At 43.9% G+C, this 19,089-nt stretch overlaps 1 protein-coding gene across 2 annotated transcripts in view; it reads right to left on the bottom strand.

The window, feature by feature from the left end:
• Window positions 1–19,089, bottom strand: part of ACSL3 (acyl-CoA synthetase long chain family member 3) — a 69,969-nt gene that overhangs the window by 36,983 nt on the left and 13,897 nt on the right. Inside the window, exon 1 of one of the 2 annotated variants that reach the window (XM_054074603.1) lies at window positions 18,541–18,657. The exons of the other annotated variant lie outside the window; for it this stretch is intronic. The gene's annotated coding sequence lies outside the window, so the exon portion shown is untranslated. Of the gene's footprint in view, window positions 1–18,540; window positions 18,658–19,089 lie in introns of those variants that run through there. 2 annotated transcript variants of the gene reach the window in all.

Below are 19,089 nucleotides of genomic sequence, written 5' to 3'. Positions count from 1 at the left end.
AGATTCTCTCCTACCACATCAGAATACCAATGTGGATACCTTCATTAGAAATCTTTATGACCTGTGACTGTAAATCATCAACCTCCACACAATCCCTAAGAGCACAAGTAATGCCACTGCTCCGTACATGAGAATCCTGATCACTAAATATGTTGAAATGTTTCCTAAAGATTATACAAACTGGAACATCTCTGTAAGAGAAGGAAACTGCAATCTTCCTCCAGGGAAAATGTACGTGTATATATTTTAACTTTCAGATCAAAGGCAAAAAGTGATGGCAAATAAAAGCCTTCAATAGGCTAAAGTGCAGATTCAGTAATCGTTTGATGAGACTTACAGTCTTAGGCTGTCACCAAAAGATACTTAAAGCAAATCATGCGCCAGCCAATAGGCTACTGCTGTCCAGAAAAATTACACTGTTGTTGATAGCAGCATAGAATGTGGTGTTTTAGAGCTCAATCCAGAGCACACACAGAAAAGTTTACCCACTTTTCAAGAAGTTATATGCTGTACTATAATTTGGTCTCACCCAGTTCAGGGCAGGTGGATGCATTTTTGTTCTCTTTATAAAGCTGGAGAAATTATCTGTGCCTACAAAGCAGAAATAGAATTTAACCAAGCACTGTTACAAGCAAAAGTGAAGGCAATTGATTTAATAGCTTTATTGAAAATTGTTCTCCAAAGAAATTCCCTGTCCGACAAATAAAGGAGAGCCTGTCCAAAAGTATTTTTTCTGGGTTTCATGACTTTCCTTCATTAGAGAGGCGCTAAGCTCTTACAGTGTTCTTCCCATGTGCTTTTGCAGTTATCCCAACAGCTTTATTCCCGCCTCAGAAGGACAGAGGAAGCCTTTCCGCCATTTCTAAGCTATCCATGCCAAGGTCTCACGTCAAACTCTTACGGCTTACCTGAAACAGCACAGAACCCCCACACCTGGAAATGCTCTCTTTGAATCGCAAATCATAAATTGTGCTAATCCCACGAAGGCTGCAGCGCAAGCCAAGGACACTCCACCAGGACAGACTAAGGGGAATGTCACCCTGGTTCACAAAAGCAAGTGGCCAGCTCTAAATCTTTGTGATGCACATCTGCTACCCAGAGGAAATCACTATTTCAGTTCCCCCTTCAGGAAAGCCAGGATGTTACAAGTCACCTATTTCAAAGTGTTGCTTTTAAAAATTAACTTACAAAAATAGTTTTCACTTAAAACGCGATTTTTAAAGGATTAAAAAAAGTATCTTTTGCAAATGCAGCTTCTTCTTAAAGGCCAAATAAGACTCTATTTTTCTTTCTTTAAAATCTTATGATTAGGAGAACGCAAAGCAAGAGGTAGAGGTCCTGTGCCAGTCTCTGGCAAACAATTCCAGATTGTGATATTTACACAGCATCTATGTAATCTAATTGTAATCATCATCACTATTGTAATTACCGTTGTTACGGTTTTTGAGGAATCAGTGTTCAAACCCGGACCAGTCATGTAGGAAAGGTTGGCAGATTAGATCTTGGAGCAGGAGCTGCTAATATATGCAAGAATACAACTTACAGAAAAATTGTGCAAGCAAATATTTCTGCACACACATCCTAGCTGTTCAGTTGATACAGAAGCAGTTGATACAGTCAACAAAGACACAAGGCCACAAGTAAATTATTATACACTTGTTCAACAGTGATGAGAAGAAGCAACCAGCACTCACACTCATGAGTCTGCAGAAGTAAACCGGCAGTTTTCAGGACTGATCCTACTTAACACATAATCAGCGATTTGCCCTGATATGCTGCTTATGCTAATGCTGTTATAACCTTTAGGGTTTTTCTCATTTAACAAAAGTTTTCTTCTAAAAAAATCCTTCCAGGAATGTGTTTACTAACTGACCTGCTTATAATAATTACACTACAATAACAGCATGAATTAACAAGAAAACAAAACCTTATGCAACTTCTCATCGCGGCATGTACAGGTACAACAGCTGATACGAGATGTTCCCATCTCAGTTTGCCCAACAGGAGCTGTCACAGGCAACTGCATAAAATCTAAAACTGGAAAATCCCTGTTAAGTAAGGCAATTATAAAACTCATCGTCCGTTCTTTCACTTGTCTTTTATAACAAATCAAGAAACCTTTTGCTTGTCTAACACTGCAATGTATCACCATGGAAAGTCTTGGCTCACTATGCCCAAGTAAAGCTTACACACAACAAAGCATCATGGTTTGTACCCAAACACAGCATCATCAAGGTGGCTGGAACAGCACTGGTTAAATTCAGCAGCTCCACCACTTGGCTCACTGCCAAACTCCTAACTCCCCTGTATCTTTCAGTATAACAATGGTTCTACCACCCCTAGTTGAAAATAATCTTTGTATACCTATCTATGGTGAGACTACATTTCAGTCAGAGCAATAAGTATCTCTGGATGCTTTTTAAAAAGACTACATAGAACAGTAATCACTACAGATACTGACTTTGCTCTATAACACAGCAAGGTTTGATTTACTGCCCTTCGTGGAAATAAGTCTCACTTAAAGACCTCTGCCAGCGATTCACATTTAAAACATGCAGCAAATGTAAACGTTTCTTATCTCTTATTTGCCTGCAAACGTTATTATTTACACAGCTATTCAGCTCTTAGGTAGGTAATCTTTTCCAAGAGTAGTTCCAGTGGATCGACTGTTTGCTGCTCAAGGTTCAGTACCCACAGCACACAAGCACCATTTCTTGACTTTCATGATTTCACATGTACTACTTGATCAAAACCAAACTCAAACCCAGAGATTTCAATATATTCACACAATAAAAACATCTCAGTCAACAATTTATAGTCATGGGAACACATATTAGGTTCCTCTTATCAGTGAATCTTACAAAAAATACCCTGATTTGCTAACATTCACAGGAAGGATAAAAAGGCTAGATATATGGTTAGGCTGTATTAGATAAAACATCCGAGTATCTTCACATATTGCCCAATACTTTGCTGTAAAAACTAACAATCTCAGTACTCACAACAATATAGCAAAGCCTATAATAGAGAACTTTAACTGTACTGGAAATTAGCCCCTACTAGTTGACATCTGGACTTAAAAACATCCACAATCCCAAGGAAATAGGTTTCTTCACTACATCTGAATTTACTATAGATCTGCCAGCAAAAAAACATTTCTTTGCAAGCATTCAGCAACGGTGCTTCAACTTTAAAAAAAAAAAAAACTAGAAAGACCAAATTACTATCATTCACTTAAAAATACTCATGTACTCATCTATATAAAAATAGAAATGAAAACTAAATATACACAGAAGCTAACAGCTTCTGCTTCACAAGCAAACTCCAGTGACTCTGAGGCAAGGTGGAGCCTGAGGTCCTGAACAGTACTGAGGAAAAATGCCAAGTGCAGAGCTATCTAAGCAGAAGATCTGTTCTGCAGTATGGATTTCAGACAGTTACATTTGAAAGCAGATGTTCCTCACAGCTACAACAGAAGTGTTTTCACACATTTCTTGAAATAAAGAGGATGGAAATCCCAGTGAGCTCTAGAAAATGGTGGAAATTATGCTTGGGCCCCAAAGCGTGGGTGCTCAGGATGTTTCCCTGAATTTGAAGTGTCTGCAGAGTGAGGACAAGGACCTACCTCAGCTTCCCAACTCACCCACCCTGCTATTATCCACAGTAAGCCTCTCCTCCCCATCACCTCCTACACTCTGAGAGCCACTGCCCCAGGACTGCTCGCGGACACATTTGCTCCCCAGGACTCAGCTACCACCAAGCTTAGTGGTCCAATCTTTTTCCAAACGTTTTTTGTAAAAGTGCAAACATTGCCCTTGTCACTTGCTTTCTTATTTTCCAGCCTCTCCAATCTTCCATGCCGCTCCTCCCCAGGCTGATGTCCAGCTCTCAGCATCACTTCTAGAGCAACAAAGACCTTCCATGCACCTCTAAAACACCCACAAAGACCTTCACCAGGCAGACCTGAAACCCTGTTCCAAAACAGACTGCCTCTATTGAGTCAATTTGGGAACAGATCTGCAGCTCTGTCCAAAGGACATCTGCTTGCAACAGAGAGAAAATGCTCCGTGCACCACAAACCCAGCAGCAGGACCCTCCTCAGCAGCTCCACGTGACTATACAGGGCTTGTTTTGGTTACTGAAAAGACTTTGCTAAAGAAAGATCCGGGACTGCGTGGCTGTAAAAGCCTGACCTGCATTTGGAGGGTTCCAGGAAACTTTGTCAAGCAGGCAGAACCAGAATTAAATTAATTCCCACATCACTTCCAGTCTGCGATTTCTCACTCCAAGTCTGAACAAGAGGTATCTGTCTTTTCCTAGACTTTGCCCTCCTTGCCGCTTCACACCTGACTGCTATTAACTTGCAATGAAAGATATACAGTGGGAGACCAAAATTATAACAGATCATGGCTTTTCTCTCAAAAGAATGCAGGTTTTAGGACGTGGGGAGAATAACTCCTCCGTACAAGCACATCTAGTGTAATTTTGAACAACCTTGCTTGGGTTGCCCTGGAGCCTCCATCTGCGAGCCACATCTTGCACAATCCTGGGTGAATACCCACGCTCGGGTAAATGTGATCCTACACACAGGAGGATTCCCAGAGGCACCTCGGCACTCCCACTCCTGCTCACACAACTCACACACCCGGGAGGCTTCAGCAGAAACAAACCCACAAGAGAACTCAGGCAATTCTGTGCACCACTGTGTTTCTGAAAAGTACACTAGGGCACACAGGACCCATTAGGAAAGACACATCATGACCTGGAACAAAGTAGTTCAAGGTAAGTATTTAAGAGACCGCTGGGGCAGCCAAGGTTGCTCATGAAGCACACAGCCTGGGGGTACGGTTTCAGTCTGGCTCAAGCAAATTTAACACTGGGCTGCTAACAAAAACAGACTGTTCATCTTGAAAACATAATCCAGCTCTTTCCTTCCATTGTACCAACACACGAGTGCTTGTGTGGCTAGGAACAGGTCAGATTAGCTTGCTGATCCAGTTTAAAACCTCTCCTTCTCAGGACAGAAGGGTGGATTTTCCTTTCTATCAACATCAGTGCTGAACAGAACCCAGGGTGAGTCACTGCAGGCACCTAAACCAACAGAAAATTAGCACTACAAAAGAAGTTATTCTTCTGTTACCTCAAACTGGATAACCGTGAATAGACAGGCGTTAATGCCACAGCGAAGAGGGAACACGCAGCTGGAGGAGAAGGGGGAAGGTCGTGCTGTAAATCAAACCTCCACTCAGACAGATGTAGGAGAACCAAGATCAGCACAAACCAATACGCAAAACACCTTGTGACTTGGTTGTCACCAGGACACGGTGGGATCAGGGAAGAGCTGTGATCTGAAGGATTAACCTTCTGCTCTCATTACTAATGATCTCACTGCCTATTTTTTTCAGAGCTCTCCCTTGGTGGTTGCAAGCACTACAGCCTCAATACCTTTAAACTTTGGATGTAGGCTATCGCACATTCCTATAAATACAAAGAGGTTTAATTTATGCTCTTCATATTTTGATGCTGCATTTGTAAAATGCTATTCCTGTTTCCTTTGGAGGCAGCCAGGAGGCACATTATTAGGATAAATATATTACTTTATACTTGTTAGACACTATAACACCACAACGGTAAGAATGACATGAACCAAAGAAGGATAAATATATTACTTTATACTTGTTAGACACTATAACGCCATAACGGTAAGAATGACATGAACCAAAGAAGTACTTTACCCTAAGGAGAAGCTTTCCACTACATTAACTAAATCCTGAGACAAAGTAAATAGTTCTATTATCTAGAAGATTCTGCAAAACATTAACATATCTTTTCCTCTTAGCAGGCCCATTTACACCAAGGGGAAAAAAGAAAAATAATCGCACATAGTGATGGCAGAAAACAGGGAGATAAATGTGATAGCACAAAATTAAATTAGATAGAAGCAGTTGACATTTCCAGGGGCAACAACCTGTGATTTCTCTTAAATGGATCTTTGCTATATCCAGTTATTTCTAAAAAGGCAGGGGCAAGTGGATGCTAAAAACACCAATTTGCCATCAGCCCCTTGTACAAATTCCCGTGCCCCACTTGTACAACCTATCCCAGCATTTTGCAGGAGAGCAAGAAGTTCCAGTTCATAAATCCATCCCTTGCTTTCTAATGAAACAAATACAGTAATATTTATAAGGATCTGAAAGCTAAAGTGACAAAGTAGAGAAGCAGCCCTAGAAGCAGAAAAAAAGGGCCCAAAAATGATGAGCCTTTCAATGCACAGTCTGACTGCAGGGGCTACAAACTGAAGTTACTTTTCACTTGTAACAAAGGTTTGTAAACAAAATCAAAATAGGTTCAGCCAGGAAAGTCATGGCTACTCCCACCCTGGAGGTGTTCAAGGCCAGGTTGGATAGGGCTTTGAGCAACCTGATTCGATGGAAGTCATCCCTCCCCATGGCAAGGAGGAGCTTTCAGGTCCCTTCTGAGACAAACCATTCTATGATTCTAATGTTTTAACTTATACAAGACAGATGACACATTTAATGGACTGATTAATATGTCTTCTATTAATAAGAGTAATAAAACTCAGCTCCAAGACAAAAACTTGTCAGCAAACCTGAAAATAGTGCCCAATAAGTTGCTGTCATTGTTACTACTAATAGAGAGAAGGAAACTGTGTGATAAAATATTCAAAGTCGTTCAACAAAGTAATGGCTGTGCCAGGAATACAATCCAATGCTGCTACATCTTTGTCTCCTTTTCTTCCCACTATATAATACCGCTTCATGGCAAACAAGTGCCTTACTCATTTCAGGCACCTGGATTTATCAGATATTGTCAATACATTGCTTCCATTCCTTCTCATAAGCAGTTATGAGAGCATTTAGCATTTAACGCTACACTAAATTAAATGTTGTCACGTTTGTGCCAGAGAAACAAAGAAATTAATGGATAAAGTACCTTACTACTGGATAAGACCTCAGAGTAACTGGTACCTGCAAAATCACTATCAGAGAGACAAAGCCACTGATTTCCCAAGTACAGTCAGGAAATAAGAACTAGACTTTTAAACCACAGATACAAATTAAACACGGAAAAGTACTTAAACAAAAACACCAATACCACTGCACACACAGTATGAAAAAAGTCTGTACAGACATAAACCATCATCATTACCCTCAACATTTGGCTACTGGAGGAGTAAGCGCCCAGTTACCGATGCCAGTTCATGACTGTCCAAATTCCTACAGCCACTTCCCAATTCTTTAAGAAAATTCTCCTATGTACTTCCACTGGGAGGCAAACTCACTCTCCACTTGAATGGAAGGGAACATGAATGGTTTGATATGTCATTTTTCTACCACAAAATACAGCCTTAGGTGAATTCTCTAATTTCTACGAAATCTGCAATGCTAAGGAGCAAACAGGTCTGACTCGTTTGTTTCTTAAAAATCAAACCAAAAATAGATGTTCTGTTCTCCTGTATTCAATGTGATTGTGTGCTACACTGCAGTCATTTGAATTCATCAGATGAGAACAAAAATCTAACATAACAATACCAGAGATTTTTAGCAGTAAAGCTGCTTGTTTTCAAGCTACCACAAGCTATACAGGCATAAAAACGTTCTCCTTTACTTTTACATGAATTAGAGTTCATGTAGGTGACAGGAAAAATTATCACCCATTATCGTAGATTCTTTAATTTAAAAAAAACCAAACACACAGGTGGCCAGCTGCAAAATCTGGTCTTTGCCTTCTTCTGTAACACTACTTTAATGGGCTTTTGCTAGGGACAACCTTAAGCAAGAACCTCTTTAAAGAGCAAGCAGCAGATGAATATGCTACAAAGCAAGTGTGAAAGAACAAAACGATGATATAGGCTTCAGCAGAAAGAGTAAAGGATTTATTCCAAGTCTTTAGAGAAGTTCCCCACAAGAAAAACATCAGCCAGGTGAACATTATTTTCAAGAGGAATCCTACAATGCAATTCCAAGGAATAAGGACATCCACGGCATGATCAAAGGCACCAAAGTGATAAAGTGGGATGCTTCACCACTTAATTTGGAAGGCTGAGCTGCTGAAATTTTCAACACACTCTCTCTTTTGAAGGATAACTACATTTTCAGGTTCCAGCTGCTTGGGTTTTGGTGTGTTGGGGTTTGGGATTTTTAACAATATAATCGTGTCCAGTCATCACCAGGGATTTAAGAACAAAAAACATTTAATGAAGAAACTCCCACAAGAACATCTGCTTTTCTCCACAATTTTCTGCCGTGGTGACACACAGATTTTCTGCCGTGTGACAGCTCCAGAACAGGAACAATTCCTCTCCTCTGGCCAGTAATGGAAGTCTCAAGTCCTTCAGAGGGGACTGCTACCATTACAGGGAAAGACTAATGCTCCCAAACCCACGTGAATGCTACAGACTGTGTTTTGCAGCATCCACTCTCAATATAATGAAGACACTCCTCCAAGCCGCACAGCAGAAAAGCAAGAGGAACACAATTTACACAAATCACAGACCCAGGAAGCATTTCCTCAAGCCAGCACTTGCACAAGACTCACTGGGCATTTCATACCTCATGAAGCCAACCTCTCTGCCAAGGCTAAGCAAGACGTATCAAAAGCAATACTTCATTCCAGCAACTATGGAGATGCAGAAAATAACTTGCGGAGCTTTTCCTGAGCACAAATAGAAAGGGAGAAATGAAATTTCCTCGAAGTTCTCTGAATATTCAGTTTTCAAGGACACTTTCAGTAATCTTGCCTCTGCCACGATATATATATGCTCTCAAACACAGTCTTCTGTTTCTCAGAGTGCTTAGGTTAGCACCTGTGAAATCCCACCTCCTCAACAAACAAGTTTACAGGTGATTGCCCTTGAGGCCTACACTGGTTTAACAGAAATACTTTAAGATCAGTTATATTTGAATATAGACCCCAATTGAACTGCAATGCACAGAAACTGCCTTTCTCCTAGTATTTCTCATAACCTAATGCTAAAAAATTACCTGGCTTATTTAACACCAGATTTCAAAATGACTCAAACTAAACCAAACTGACTTATTCCCATAGGAATGCTGCACAGTCAGCAGAAATAAGACTTAAATGTTTCCTACAGATATAAGCATGATAGTATAAATGCCAAGTTACCAGTGGAAGCCAATTACTTAGGAACTTCTCCACCTTTGCCCAGTCTTTTTGTCTACCACAAAGCTGGTCAAAACAGTTCCTTGAACTAAGCACTTCATGAAGCCTAGGGAAAGCTACCACAGAAGCAGGTTACACCTGCTCCTGCTTCAGTGTCATTCCCCCACGTATTTATGGGCAGACAGCACTCTTTCTTTGCACCCAAAGTTGGGGATGACCCACAGGGAGTCAACGAAAGCTTCGGTTACAGAAAAACGAGCAGGCTGGTTTACTGCAAACCACTTCATAAGGCTTTTATTTCTCTTGGCTGCTCTAAAATTCCAGGACAGTGTGGAACACAACACTACAAAAGAAAGAAATAGCAGAGGAATAAAGAAAATATTTCAAATTTAGAGTTTCCTAAAGAGCTACTTCATCTAGGTCTTATAACCATACTGCTTGGGGAAACTAATTCTTTGTTCAAACTCCAGCACTGGATTTCAAGTACAGCATAAGGATGCCTACCCTGCTCATTTGAGTTATCATCCTATTTTCTAACCATAGAAGTGGCAGAGTATCAGGTCAATCTCTCTCCTCCATCACACCAGAACAAATATCCTTTTCTCTCTATCCTTCTCTCCTTTTTGTAAGCAAAGCAAGGCAGGTTCAGTTATAAACACAACTGCCTAACATGAAACAAATGCAAAACAAGGACTCATTAAATTAGAGGAGACTTTATTTTATGTGAAGCAGCATTAAGGAAGTGTGCTCTTCTCTGTCACCCTCAAAAATAAAACTGACAAACGCAGGGGTTGAAAATTAGAAGGCAACATCCAGTGCCCTCAGACACGGACTGGAGGGGATAAAGGTGTGGAGGGAACTAAGTCCTCATGGGAGATAATTCAAGTCAGTAGCTCAGAATCAGTCTACAAATACTACGTAGGTAGGAGGTGGTTTTGGCAGAAGGGAATCCTGTTTTTCTATTCAGGCAAAAGAGACCAGCCCTTAGACTCTGATTATGTAAACATGAGCAAATTACTGAAGTACCTGGCTGGGCAGAGCCTTAACCACTGAGTTTTTAAAACAAGAACATTGACCTCTTTTAAAGAGAAATGTGCCACGGAACCAACAGCATTTGCAGGAATATGGTGAATATTCTCAGCCAAAATTATTTTGCCTGTGTTATACGGATGGTCAGATCACATTAATGCAAGTCCACAAGTTGGAAGTCCAGACTTAAACGTTTATTTCTAGAAGAAGAATCTAAATAAAATATTTCATGTTTCATGACATTTTGAACACAAAGAGAAGCACGTCTTGCATTTTAAAAAAAATCCCCAAAAGAATCATGAAAGATTAAGCCAATGATGTGACTAAAACATATACAATTTCAACCACAGTACTTGAACTTTGGTGTCTCAGATGTATACAAATCCACAGATACATAGAAAAAAAACAGTGAGGCTAGCAGATCTTTCCATTCTCTCATCCCCTGGACCTGGCCACAACTGCACTTGTGAATGCACAACATGGGCTGGGGTAGAGCAATTTTTTTAAACATAAAACTTATTTTATTGCTAAATGTCAGATTTTTTAAAACAAATGTTGTCACCATTTTCTTCAGGAAAGTCTATTTTAGTCTGTATTCCTTCACAGCACCTTCCAACATTCACTAAGGGCCCTGCTTTTGTGGCTGGGACACACGCATGAGCTCATAGCCCTGCTATGGTGGATTTGTGCCTTGCTCTGGAGAGTGTTGGATGTTATCAGGTTAAGCTACTTGTGCAGATTATAAGAGAACTAGATAAAAATTTTTAGAAGCATCTTCTCCATAAAGGGAGAGGGGGAATAAAACCTACACAATTATCAGCACTGCAGAACTGGAAAATATTTTCTAGGCATCTCAAAGCCGTCCATTAGGAGAATCATTTCTCTATCTGCAGCTTCCCTAGGACAACACAGTGCAGCAATGCTTCATCAGAACAATTCAACTGCGGCTATAAATGACTGACAAGTCCTGGCGACAGACTTTCCCAAGGAGTTTGAGGACAGACTGCTGTGGAACATATTGAATCCACATTTTGCCACATGAACTCAAGCTCGAGTAATGACTGAGCACTGCTGAGACCACTGCCTTCCTTCTATGCCTGCTACCTTACCTCTCTCTTCTACAGCATTCACTAAACATAAATCCTTGCAAGATCTGCAAACAAAAAAAAGCAATGCATCTCTACATAACCACTTAAATCCTCCTGCAAAGCTGTCACCTCCTGTTTCCCCCGTTCCCTTCTGCCTTTCTCCAAACTCGCATCCTTAAAACAGACCACAGACAGCCTCTTTACAAACACACATTACATATATATCTATCTTTTAAAAACTATCCACAGATGCTGTCACTTGCCACATTTTTCATAGGTTCTCACATGATGAGGCCATAAACTTTACAATTTTAATAATGATTTGGTGAAACAACTGCAGACCAAGCTCCACTGTTTCACAGACTATCACAGAACGGTTTGGGGTGGAAGAGACATTGAAGCCCATCCAGTTCCATCCCCCTGCCATGGGCAGGGACACCTCCCACTGGATCAGGCTGCTCAAAGCTCCATCCAACTGGCCTTGAACACCTCCAGGGATGGGGCAGACATGACTTCTTTGGGCAACCTCGGCCAGTGCCTCACCACCCCCATCATGAACAATTGCTTCCTAATGTCTAATCTAAATCTTCCCCCTTCCAATGTAAAGCCTTTCCCTCTCATCACTCTATGCACTTCTAAGAAGTCTCTCTCCAGCTTTCCTATAGCACCCTTCAGGTACTGGAAGGACGTCACTATAAGGTCTCCCCAGAGCCTTCTCTTCCTCAGGCTGAACAAGCCCAACTCTCTCAGCCTGTCCTCACAGCAGAGGTGCTCCAGCCCTATGATCATCTTATGTTGAGGATTCCAGAACTGGACACAGTACTCCAGGTAGGGTCTCATGAGGATGAAGTAGAGGAGGAGAATCACCTCCCTGTATCCCGATTCTGTGTTAAAGCTTTGGTTGATAGAAATCATATAGTATGTCCAATCCAAAAAGACTTGCATCATCACACACGCTGACATACGATACTGTGGTAATTGCTCAGAAGTCTTCTGGTCAAGAAGCAAAGAACCCATACAAAAACTTCCTAGGATGGTCAAGGTTTCGCATGTCTCAGTAGTCAACACATTCCACATCCTGTCCTGGACAGCAGTAAGAGAAAGGCAGAAAAGTCTTCCTTCTGAAGATGCAGAAAAACTGGGTTTATATAGTTTTCAGTTCACAGTATCCTTACGAGTTTATCACAGGAGGACAGAACATTCTACATAGACAGTAATATAGCACAGCAAATAGATGGCAGCTGGATGTGGCCACACAACACTCCTGCTATTCTGCTCCTTATCCTTCAGCAAGTCACTTCTAATCTTCATTATCTATTTCTCCATTCCAGGTCTCACAACAGTTTCATCTAGCAGATACAAGCATTCTGGGTAAGCATGATCTTTGCACAGCACTACAAAACAAAGCGCCAGGTTTCCTATTTGTCAGTGAAATAGGCTAAGGCTTGTAGTTTGTTATTGCTCTTTTCCACTACCAGCAGTGAAAATCCATAAATCAGTAACTCTCAATAACCCCATCTTTCCCAGTGTTCACGAAACTCATAAAACCGAGAAGTGACCTTGTCTCATTTCAGATATTCTAATTAATCAGCACACCTGCATGATTAATGCAACATACAAACACCGAAGAAAACACGACTTCCCAGTGCACAGGTGCTGACAAACTGCTGCCGCCACCTCCTCCTCCAGGACTACAGATACTAAGTCAGCACCTTGACTTCCCAGGAACTGCAGGCTCCAGGAAGGAGAGGAACATGTATGAGCTATTCCCCACCAAGGATCAGCAAAGATTGTTGCAAGTTCTGTAATGGGCCAATTCTAAACCCATTTTTAATTTTGAACAACTTCTAATTGATTTAGAAGGTGATACATAAAGAGATTGCAGCTTCCTTCAGAGAGCTGCGCTTTCCTTCCTGTAGTCCTGGATTTACTAACGCCCACTCAGAGGCACCACTAGGATATGGCCTTGTCCAGGTGATTCCCTTCAACATCCTGAAAATCATTAGATCCGAAATTGTACCTCGAAGTTGAGTAACAAAACCTTTGAGAGCCCTTCAGACCTTACTACATGGCAAACCCCGATGCAGATCAGGATCTCAGGCTGAAGAGCATTTCTTCCCACTCTAACTGCATAATTAAACAAATAAAGTCCTGCCACTTGAGAGCGGCTTAAGTGCTTGCTATATTCCTCCAAGAATGATGAGTAAACCTGCACTGCCAGACCGCATGCAGTCCTTAACAAGCTGGCTCAGAAACTTCCACTGCAACTGCTCCGTGGGAAGAAATTAAACAGAGCCACGAGATAACTCAGGTGGGAAAGGACCTCGGGAGACTTCTGGTTCAACCTCCAGCTCAAAGCAGGGGAACCAATGAGATCACACTTGCTTTCTCAGGGTTTTATCTTGCTGGATCTTGAAAACCTTCGCAGAATTACACTGTGCAACCTCTCCGGTTAGCAAATCCAGCTGCTTGACTGACCTCATGATGAAAAAACCTTATAGACACAGACTCCTCTGACCTCAATTCATACTGCTGTCTCTGTCCTCCCACCATGCACCACTGTGGAAAACCTGGCTTCACTCTCTTGAAGACCTCCCCACAGGTGCTGGAAGGGCCCCCCAGTCTTTTCTTCTCCAGACTCAACAGGCATGGTTTCTCTGCCTCCACTCACAAGGCAAAAGCTCACACACACCTCAAAGAACACCTTGGCAGCTCTCGACCGCACTCACCCCAGTTTATCAACACTGCCCTCATCCTGGAAAGCAGCACAACTGGATGCGGTCTAAAGGGGATAATCGCTTCACTTGACCTGTTGGCTGTGCCCCTCTTAATACACGGCACCCGACTGCCCAGTGCTCAGCTTGCTGGCCACCACCCCCCTCAGGACCTTTTCAGCAGAGCTGCTCCCAGCCAGGCTGGCCTCCGGCTGTGCTGCTGCAGGGGGTTACTCCTGCCAGGAAACACAGCCAGGAAGCCCCCACCCTTGAAGAGCTGTTTAAATGGCAAATTTGCTTAGTAATCAGCAGCAGATGAAATGGATAGAAATTGAAGCCAAGTCTTCTTAGTGTTAATACACCTTACTTAGTACTACTAAGTCGCATCTTAGGGCCATATTCAGATGGCCTAAATTCCACATAAATCCTTCTGCCTCCTATTTCTTATTAGCAGGCTTTCAGGCAGCTCCTCATTCAGCGTCTTATGTAAATTCTTTGAACTGGTCTCCAAAACCACGTAGATTTCTCCATTGATTGAGTGGAATTCAAGGCACCTGAACTTAGTCTTTAAAGTCTGGCAATGTTGCAGCATTAGACTGCATTATTCCTTCAGTTTTGTCATCCTGCCAGTTAAGTAGCAGCTTGTTTGTCAGGAAAGGGTTTAGTTTTGTTACTCCAGAACATATTTTTTAAATAAACGTTGACTGCTAAGCAATTCAGGATTCAGTTCTTCCTGCTGTCTTCTGGAAGTTAACTCCATAGCTGGATCTCCTTGAACAAGAATGCTTTACCCATAGTCCTCTCTCATTTTTTCCCAAGCTGTGTGTGCTGCTTTGTCCCAGATGTCTTGACGAATCATCAAAAAAAACCCAAAAAACTGGTCTTTAGTATGATTGTGGCTCAAACCATTCACTGGTCTACAGAAAGGAGGAATAAAAGCCCTACATTGGCACTAAATGCAGGTTGGAGAAATCAGTGGCTTAAATGCTCACCAACCCAGCAAAAGGACACCATGTTTTAAGTCAAGCATGAAGACGTTTTCTCTAGTTCTTCTAAGAGGATCAGTTTTGCAGTAAAAAAATTGTTAGGCTTCAGGCTGAACCCAGTTTCTTGATTTGAGGAATTACTTCTCATAGGCATTATTGTTTTCTAACAATGTTATAAATTGAAAAATTACACATCCCAGCATACTCAGCCCAATATGCTCTACTCTATGGTCCTGTGCAGTTGGGATCCTTCAAGCAAACGGAATGGAGGGGGAAGATGGGAAGTAGCCGTAACACTTCTGAAAAGAGGAAACAGATTCAACACACTGCAGTCCTGACTCTTTGCATCAGGACATTCACAGTGCTTTGGTCAAAGCCCCAAAGCACTCCAGATACACCAGTATGGACACCCTACCCTTAGCCATAGAGCTAGATCTCTGTCAAAAACACCACAGCACGCTACCAAACATATAACTGTGAAATGCATAGAGTAAAACTGAGGCTGAGGATCATTATCTACACAATTACTTTGAGAGGAATGGGACACTTGGAGGTGGCACAGTTTGCAGAACCAAGTGACAGCTCATTGAGGATCAAATGGGCTATTTTAAAATAAATTGGGTAGGTTTGCTTCCTCTCCAAGGGACTCCATTTCCATCAGTCAGAAGCTTGCTTTCCTGACTAGACAGCAGGGACTGAATCCATACCACAGGTTGTGTTACGTGTTTCAGAAGTTTAGATAGATCAGCAGATCTGTCAGATCCACTCAAGTCTGTCAGCCAGCCATCAAAACTGAACCTTCAAAGCAGGAAATATGACCTAACTCCTCTTTCTAGGAACTAACAATAACAAACATGCTGAATAACTACCAAGAAAAGAAGTCTTTCAGTCACAACATTTAGCTGCAACCATTCCCGAAACATAAACCCACAGGACAAGGAGGAATTACCAGGCTTAATGTCTTTCCTTCACCTTTTGAAGCACACACGACAGGCAAATACTACATGTGCTTGCTCTTTGTGTGGTGCAGATGGCCAGTATAAAATCTTGTAAGTGCACCCACGTGATAAATCTTTCTCTTAGAACATCCTTAAGGCCTGATAGAGCATCCACCATTTGATTTTTACTTTTTAAAGTAAAAAAAGTAGGAAAGTACCCCAAGAGTAGGAAAAAAAAGTCATATGCCACAGTGAATTTTTTGCACAATGACATGCTAAGTCCATTTTGGAGAAAGGCTATTTCTACAGCTGAATATAACCAGAATAAAAGTCTCACTATGTCTTTTGGTTTCATTTTGTGCTTTTTCTTCACATGATGCTTAGAACAACATAATAGAAAAGTCTTCGTATCAACTGAAATATTCCTTAAGACTTCTATTATGGGGTAACGGTTTTAGGCTGACAGAGAAGGGATTTAGATTAGATGTTAGGAAGAAATTCTTTCCTGTGAGGGTGGTGAGGCACTGGCCCAGGTTGCCCAGAGAAGTTGTGGCTGTCCCATCTCTGGAAGTGTCCCTGCTCATGGCAGGTGGGGTCGGAACTGGATGGGCTTTAAGATCCCTTCCAACGCAAACCATTCTGTGATTCAATGATAATATTCTAAAATATTTTGAGTAAAAATGAGCGCCCTTACTCTTAACAGACTTTTAAAAGTACTCAAAATCACTGGTTTTAGTCTTTTTCACAAGTTCTGTTTTGATAACAGCACTTTTCAAGTTAGCGACAGAGACTATTTAAATGCAAGAACTCCACATTTGGTGCTATCAAATCCATTTTATAGGCAAAAAAAAAAAAAGCCATGCTCTAAAATCTGGTACTTCTAAACAAAATGCAGTCTTCAAAAGCAAGTATACTGGTTGCTGTACATAATTATTACGTGTGTCTTGGAGGATATTTCTTCAGCAAGTTTAAACAAAGAAAAACCTAGCAGTGCTCAATCCACAACTTCTATGAAAGTCACCGTTTCGATTTTTTGAAAGGTTACCGTTTACTTATTTTCCAAAGATTTTGTATGGGTCACACAAAACGAACCTCAGGCTGTTCACGAAACTATCCAAAGTATCTTTTAACACTTAATCCTCTCCCACACGCTGCAAGCAAAGAATGTTTCTCTGCTATGTTTCCCAGTTAAGTCAATGAAGGAAACAGCCCACAGCATTAAATCCATCATCAAACTCCTGGAAATAGGTTGAGAGCAGCCCTGAAGAGAAGGATCTAGGAGTGCTGGTGGATGAGAAGCTCAACATCAGCCAGCAAAGCACACCTGCATCCCAGAATGCCAATCATATTCCGGGCTGCATTCAAAGCAGCGGGACCAGCAGGGCAAGGAAGGGAATTTTGCCCTTCTGCTCCGCTCTGGTGAGACCTCATCTGGAGTTGTGTGTCCAGTTCTGGAGTTCTCAGCACAGGAAGGCCACGGATTTGTTGAAGTGGGTTCAGAGGAAGCCACAAAGATGGTCTGAGGGCTGGAGCACCTCCCGTCCGAGGACAGACAGAGATTTGGGGTTGTTCAGCCTGGAGAAGAGAAGGCTCCAGGGAGAACTTGGAGAAGCCTCCAGTACTGAAAGGGGCTACAGGAAAGCTGGAGAGGGGCTCTTTATCAGGGATTGAGGGGACAGGACGAAGGGGAATGTTTTAAAGGTGGAAGAGGGGAGATTTAGTTGAGCTCTTAGAGGAAGAAATGTTTTCCTCTGAGGGTGGTGATGCAGTGGCCCAGGTTGTTCAGGGGAGCTGTGGCTGCCCCATCCCTGGAGGTGTTCGAGGCCAGGTGGGATGGGGCTCTGAGCAGCCTGATCCAGTGGGAGGTGTCGGGGGTTTGGCACTTTGAGGTCCCTTCCAACCCAAACCATTCTATGACTCTCCGAAACCAGATGGCACCCAGCACAGCTCGGCTGCCAATTCCGCGCCCGCTCCAGCCGCCGCGGGTTCGCGTTACCGAACCCCTCGGAGCAGGGGAGACCGCAGCCCCGGCGGGTACAGAACCCCGGGATTCGGAGCACCGGCCGCTCCGGGGAGCGCTCCCCCCCGGCCCCGGACACAGCGAGCAGCACCCCGGGACGGCGACTGGGGGGGCTCGCACCGCCCCCACGAGGCTCCCATCGCCGCCCGCGACCCCAGCACGGCCCCCCTCCATCCCATCGAGGCTCTCACCGTCCCCCATCCCATGGCTGTTCCCAGCGCTCCCTCCATCCCCCCCCGCCCCAACCCCAGCGCTGCTCCCATCTTCCCCCCCTTCTATTCCAGTGTCCCCCCTCCATCCCATCGAGGCTCCCAGCCACCCCTCGCGGCTCTCACCGTCCTCCCCCATCCCATCGCTGCTCCCATCGCCCCCCCTCATCCCATCCCAGCACAGTCCTCCCACCATCCTAATTGCCCCCCACCCATTCCATCGTTCCCCCTCGAGGCTCCCCCCGCATCTCAGTACGGCCTCTCATCCCTCCCCGCTCCATCCCAACGCCCTTCCAGTGTCGTCCCCCCAATCCCATCGAGGCTCCCACCGCCCCCCAATCCCAGCCCGGCTCCCAACGCCCCCCCCCTTCATCCCAGCCCGGCTCGGCTCCCAGCGGCGCCCCGCACTCACCGCGCCCCGGCGCCGAGGACGCGCGCGGCCGGCGCCCGGGCCGCCCCCTGGCTGGGCTCAGCGCAGCCCGCCGCGCGCGCTCATTGCGTATGCGCCGCGGCGCCGCCCGATTGGCCCGAGCGGGGTGGCGCGCGGGGCGGGGCTCCCCCCGGAACGGGAGGGGCGGGCGGCGAGCGCCGACGGGGTTACTGCAGGTCAGCTGCGACGAAGGGGGCGTGGCCAGTGGGTGGGGCGGGGCAATGTGTGGGGTGGGCGTGGCTACGGCGAGGGGCGTGGTCTCCCTTTCGCGCGCTGGAGTCGCACTGCGCGTGCCGGGTGGCCCGTTGGGCCCAGTCCTGGGGCCGGTGGGGTCTTCGCAGTTAGGCGTTACCCCAACCTTCCAACGTGTACCCATGTGTCCTCCACCTCTATTGAAACGTGCGTTAGTGACCTGCTGTTGGCCCTTAGTTCGTTACAGGGGCAGGAGCTGCTGCGGGGATCAGTGAATCACCGTGGAATCACAGAGTCGTTGAGGTTGGAAGAGACCTCTAAGCACCTCCAGTCCAACCC

Source organism: Cuculus canorus, chromosome 9 (genome assembly GCF_017976375.1).
Source record: "Cuculus canorus isolate bCucCan1 chromosome 9, bCucCan1.pri, whole genome shotgun sequence".
NCBI classification, from domain to species: Eukaryota; Metazoa; Chordata; class Aves; order Cuculiformes; family Cuculidae; genus Cuculus; species Cuculus canorus.
Note: the sequence above shows the minus strand (reverse complement) of the source record. Positions and strands in the feature narration are given on the sequence as shown.